We start from the raw sequence: 6,211 nt of genomic DNA, 5'->3' as shown, positions 1-6,211 counted from the left end.
TAGTGCTACTAAAGATGGGCAACATAGGCCAATTTATATTTGATTTTAGGACATTATTGATTTTTAACAGTTTTTTTTACAGTAAATATTAGCATTTTAGCTCAATAGCTCTCAGGTCATGTGACCTATTGACCCAAACCAGTGCAGAATGATAGTGCTACTAAGGATGGTCAACATATGCCAATTTATATTTGATTTCTGGTCTTTATTGATTTTTAACAGTTTTACAGTAAATATTAGCTTTTTTGCTCAATAGCTACCAGGTCATGTGACGTATTGACCCCAAACTAATGCAGAATGATAGTGCTACGAAAGATGGTCAACATACGCCAATTTATATTTGATTTTAGGACATTATTGATTTTTAACAATTTTTTTACAGTTAATATTAGCATTTTAGCTCAATAGCTCTCAGGTCATGTGACCTATTGACCCCAAACCAGTGCAGAATGATAGTGCTACTAAGATGGTCAACATACGCCAATTTATTATATGATTTTAGACATTATTGATTTTTAACAGTTTTTTTACAGTAAATATTAGCATTTTAGCTCAATAGCTTCAGGTCATGTGACGTATTGACCCCAAACCAGTGCAGAATGATAGTGCTACTAAAGATGGGCAACATAGGCCAATTTATATTTGATTTTAGGACATTATTGATTTTTAACAGTTTTTTTTACAGTAAATATTAGCATTTTAGCTCATAGCTCTCAGGTCATGTGACCTATTGACCCCAAACTAATGCAGAATGATAGTGCTACTAAGGATGGTCAACATATGCCAATTTATATTTGATTTCTGCTCTTTATTGATTTTTAACAGTTTTTTTACAGTAAATATTAGCTTTTTTGCTCAATAGCTCTCAGGTCATGTGACGTATTGACCCCAACTAATGCAGAATGATAGTGCTACTAAAGATGGTCAACATACGCCAATTTATATTTGATTTTAGGACATTATTGATTTTTAACAGTTTTTTTTTACAGTAAATATTAGCCTTTTTGCTCAATAGCTCTCAGGTCATGTGACGTATTGACCCCAAACTAATGCAGAATCACAATCCTACCTTACCTGGTCAGCATACGCCAAAGAAGAAGAAATAGTTTGGCTTAAAAGATTTTAAAGCAAAAAATTAAACATTTTTTAATTTAAATATCAGCATGTCTTCTCATTACGGTCCAGATCATGTGACTTTTCGACTGAGGTTTATTTTACTATCACACTAATAGATCACCGGGATGACACACATCACTTTTATTTGAATTCACAATTTTTAAGACAGACAGACAGATAGACAGATAGATAAACAAGTTTTCAGCTTCTTATACTTCAAGCTATTTATGTAGTGTAAATATTAGCCGTACAATTCGATAGTTAACAGTTAAGCTGAGTCAGTTACTTAAAACATCGCTGTATAATACATCTGCGAATGCAGCGCTTTATTTTTTAAACCGGAAATAGTTGATGCACGGTCGTGCATTTACCGTAAGCTGACGGTAAGAGCACACTGAAAATGTAGGAGCGGCTGGCTTGACCACGGAGAAACGAGAGGCAGCTGGCTTGACCGCAGTCTTTCGGCCATGGTGCATAGCTGAGCGAACAGTATTCTTCTGCTTCCACTCTTTTTTGTGAGCTAGGCTGATAGTTTCCTGAGAGTTTCTGTCTGTCTGTACCTGAGAGTTTCCAGTCTACAGTGTGGATCCTCCACTTTAGCTCTCAGCATCTTCTCTCCTGAGTCTCCTGGATGGTTGTAGCTCAGGTCCAGCTCTCTCAGATTTGAGGTCTTCAAGCGCAGAGCTGAGGCCAGAGAAGCACAGCCTTTCTTTGTGACCAGACAGCCTGACAGCCTGCACACACAAAACAACACAAACCTGATGGACAACACTTGGCTGGATGTTTCTCACTCTTTTCTTCTTTGTCTTTCAGATACATTTTGCTGCACATTTCAAGCATCTCAAACAAATCAACAATCTCAACAATGATTAGTGGGATTTAATCATGTCAAACATAAACCCTGACAAAGTCCTGCACAAGTTCAGTAAAGCTCATTTGATGAATCCCATCAGCAGAAATGATTGTACTCAGGTTAGCTGTTTATCCACTGATAGAAATCACATCAGTTTCAAAGTGTGAGTCCTGACCTGAGAGCTTCCAGTTTACAGTGTGGACTCTTCAGTCCAGCAGAAGACTCTTCACTCCTGAATCCTGTAGGGTTGTTGTTAGTCAGGTCCAGCTCTGTCACACTGGAGGACTGGGAGCTGAGGACTGAGGACAGAGCTCCACAGCTTCTCTCTGACAGATTACAGCCACTCAGTCTGAAGAGACAAAAAGCACATTATACTGATGAAACAGCAGCAAAATGAAAAAGGATCTTCAGTCTCCAACTACTTACACAACTTTCTTGGAGGCTTTGACCACTGGCAGCAGCCTCAGAAGAACCTCCTCTGAAGCAGAGTATTTCTTCAGGTCAAACACGTCCAGATGTTCTTCTGATGACAGTAAGATGAAGCCCAGAGCTGACCACTGAGCAGGAGACAGTTCATCTGTGGACAGACGTCCTGATCTCAGGGACTGTTGGATCTTCTCCACCAGAGAAACATCCTTCAGTTCATTCAGACAGTGGAACAGATTGATGCTTCTCTCTGCAGACACATCCTCACTGATCTTCTCCTTGATGTACTCCACTGTTTTCTGATTGGTCTGTGAGCTACTTCCTGTCTGTGTCAGCAGGCCTCGTAAGAGATTCTGATTGGTCGGCAGTGACAGACCCAGGAGGAAGCGCAGGAACAAGTCCAGGTGTCCGTTTGGACTCTGTAAGGCCTCATCCACAGCTCTCTGGTAGAAACCTGTTGGATCAGGTTTGTCGGAGGTTGTTTGTTGTTGTTTTTCTTCCAACAGGTTGATTCCAGAGTTGATGAAGGTCTGATGGACGTGAAGAGCAGCCAGAAACTCGTGAACGCTCAGATGGACGAAGCAGAACACCTTGTCCTGGTACAGTCCTCTCTCCTCTTTAAAGATCTGTGTGAACACTCCTGAGTACACTGAGGCTGCTTCCACATCAATGCCACACTCTGTCAGGTCGGAGTCATAGAAGATCAGGTTTCCTCTCTGCAGCTGATTAAAAGCCAGTTTTCCCAGAGACTCAATCATCCTCCTGCTGTCTGGACTCCAGTGTGGATCTGTCTCAGCTCCTCCATCATACTTGACCTTCTTGACTTTGGCCTGAACTACCAGGTGGTGGATGAACATCTCAGTCAGGGTTCTGGGCAGATCTCCTCCCTCTCTGCTTCTCAGCACCTCCCCCAGAACTGTAGCAGTGATCCAGCAGAACACTGGGATGTGGCACATGATGTGGAGGCTTCGTGACTTCTTCATGTGGGAGATGATGCTGCTGGCCTTCTTCCTAGCTCTGAATCTCTTCCTGAAGTACTTCTCCTTCTGTGGGTCGGTAAACCCTCTGACCTCTGTCACCATGTCCACACAGTCAGGAGGGATCTGATTGGCTGCTGCAGGTCGTGTAGTTATCCAGAGGCGAGCAGAGGGAAGCAGCTTCCCCCTGATCAGGTTTGTCAGCAGCACATCCACTGAGGTGGACTCTCTAACATCAGTCAGGACCTCATTGTTGTGGAAGTCCAGAGGAAGGCGACACTCATCCAGACCGTCAAAGATCAACACAACCTGGAAGTGTTCAAAGCTGCAGATTCCTGCTGCTTTGGTTCACTGAAGAAGTGATGAACAAGTCCCATCAAGCTGAACTTTTTCTCTTTCAGTACATTCAGCTCTCTGAAAGTCAATGGAAACATGAAGTGGATGTCCTGGTTGCTTTTGTCTTCAGCCCAGTCCAGAGTCAACTTCTGTGTTAACACTGTTTTCCCGATGCCAGCCACTCCCTTTGTCATCACTGTTCTGATTGGTCCATCTCTTCCAGGTGAGCCTTTAAAGATGTCTTCTGCTCTAATGCTTGTTTCTGCTCTGTCTGCTTTCCTGGATGCTGCTTCAATCTGTCTGACCTCATGTTCATCATTGACCTCTGCAGTCCCTCCCTCTGTGATGTACAGTTCTGTGTAGATCTCATTCAGGAGGGTCTTCTTACCTGATTTAGCGATGCCCTCAAACACTCTCTGGAACTTCTTCTTCAGACCACGTTTAAGTTCACATCTACAAACTCCAGCAGCAAGTTCTGAATGAAAACACAAGAAAGAAAGAGTGAAGTAGAAGTTACCTGGACATTAAAGCACCAAAGTAGCAATGAAGTGAAGGTGACAGTTTGTCCCCTAAAGACTGATTGTGTGAAGATATTCTCAGACTTCAGTAAATGTTCTGTTGATCAGCAGCTTCAGTCTTTACACAAATCCTCTTACTGTTCTGCAGACAGTCAGCCAGCTTCTCCTGCTTCATCCTCCTCAGGAACAACACTGTGATCTGCTCAAACATCTCTCTGCTGCTCCTCTCATCTTCATCATCACCCTCCAACTCCTCCTCATCCTCCCTCTGACTCTTTGAGCATTCTGGGTAATCTGGACTCACAAGCTTCCGCATCTTCTTCAGCTCCTTCTTCACAAAAGTCACCATGGTGTCCTCCAGCAGCTGGAACAGAGAAATGTGTCAATGAGTCCATCAGAGTCAAATGATGGAGCCAAACATCAGATCCATGTTGGACACACTGACAGTCCACTGGTCTACAAAGAGCAGCATGGAGACGCCTGAACACAACAGATGGAGAACAACTTGTTGTCCATGAACTCACCATGAATATGGAGTCCAGGTGATGCTGGACTGTCGACTCTGATCTCTGATGGATTCTGGTAAATAGAGAGGAAAACCACTGGGAAGGAAAAAACCTGTCGCGGAGTTTCAGAGTGATTTAATGATGGAACATATTTGGAACAATGACAGAACATTTGACACAACAGTCAGTAGTTTGATTTCACAGCTTACTTCTTTTTCTTCTTTCCTTCTTTCCTCCTACTTCAGGACCTGGTTCTCCTTTAAATTCAATAGGATGACCTTTAGACCGGTCACTCTTGAAGGACACACAGCTGGATGCAGGTCCAGGTCCAGGTCCAGGTCCAGGTCCAGAGGACTCTGATGTCTGATGGATTCTGGTAAACAGAGAGGAAGATCGCCAGGAAGGAAAAACCATGTAGCGGAGTTTCAGAGTGATTTAATGATGGAACATATTTGGAACAATGACAGAACATTTGACACAACAGTCAGTAGTTTGATTTCACAGCTTACTTCTTTTTTCTTCTTTCCTTCTTTCCTCCTACTTCAGGACCTGGTTCTCCTTTAAATTCAATAGGATGACCTTTAGACTGGTCACTCTTGAAGGACACACAGCTGGATGCAGGTCCAGGTCCAGGTCCAGAGGACTCTGATCTCTGATGGATTCTGGTAAACAGAGAGGAAGATCGCCAGGAAGGAAAAATCATGTAGCAGAGTTTCAGAGTGATTTAATGATGGAACATATTTGGAACAATGACAGAACATTTGACACAACAGTCAGTAGTTTGATTTCACAGCTTACTTCTTTTTTCTTCTTTCCTTCTTTCCTCCTTCTTCAGGACCTGGTTCTCCTTTAAATTCGATAGGATGACCTTTAGACTGGTCACTCTTGAAGGACACACAGCTGGATGCAGGTCCAGGTCCAGGTCCAGGTCCAGGTGGATTCCTGTCAATAATGATGCAGCAGTGATGTGATGCTGAGCTCTGACATGCAGCAGAGTCCTGGACAGTTAGAGATGGTGGTCTCACCTCTGAGCTTTGCTCTGGTTCTCCTGTTCCCCACACAGAGAGCTTTTAGAGGGAGGGACTCCCTCCTCTCTGTCCTCACACTCATCCATGATGCTCAACTCACAGCAGCTCACACACACTTTCTACCTTCACCTGCACAGGAAACAAACATCATTCATCCACTCAGATCCTCCTGGAGAAGATCAGCTGCTGCACTTCTACTATCAGTCCAGCAGATGGAGTCATGGAGCTGCAGAGAATCACCCACAAACCCAAAGTCAGAAAGACAAAACAACAAAGAAACATCAGCAGCTCATCAAACTGACTCAAGTCCATCAATAATCTCATAGAAATATTGACTTATTGCAGTCAATCAATAAGCTAATAATCATATTGATCCATGTTTAAACAGCAGTCATCCAAAGTTTGTGCTGAAATAAGAAGTGAACATGTAGAAACATGACAGAGCAGAAAC

The sequence above is a fragment of the Acanthochromis polyacanthus genome, chromosome 22 (genome assembly GCF_021347895.1).
Source record: "Acanthochromis polyacanthus isolate Apoly-LR-REF ecotype Palm Island chromosome 22, KAUST_Apoly_ChrSc, whole genome shotgun sequence".
NCBI classification, from domain to species: Eukaryota; Metazoa; Chordata; class Actinopteri; family Pomacentridae; genus Acanthochromis; species Acanthochromis polyacanthus.
This window is presented reverse-complemented; position numbering follows the sequence as displayed.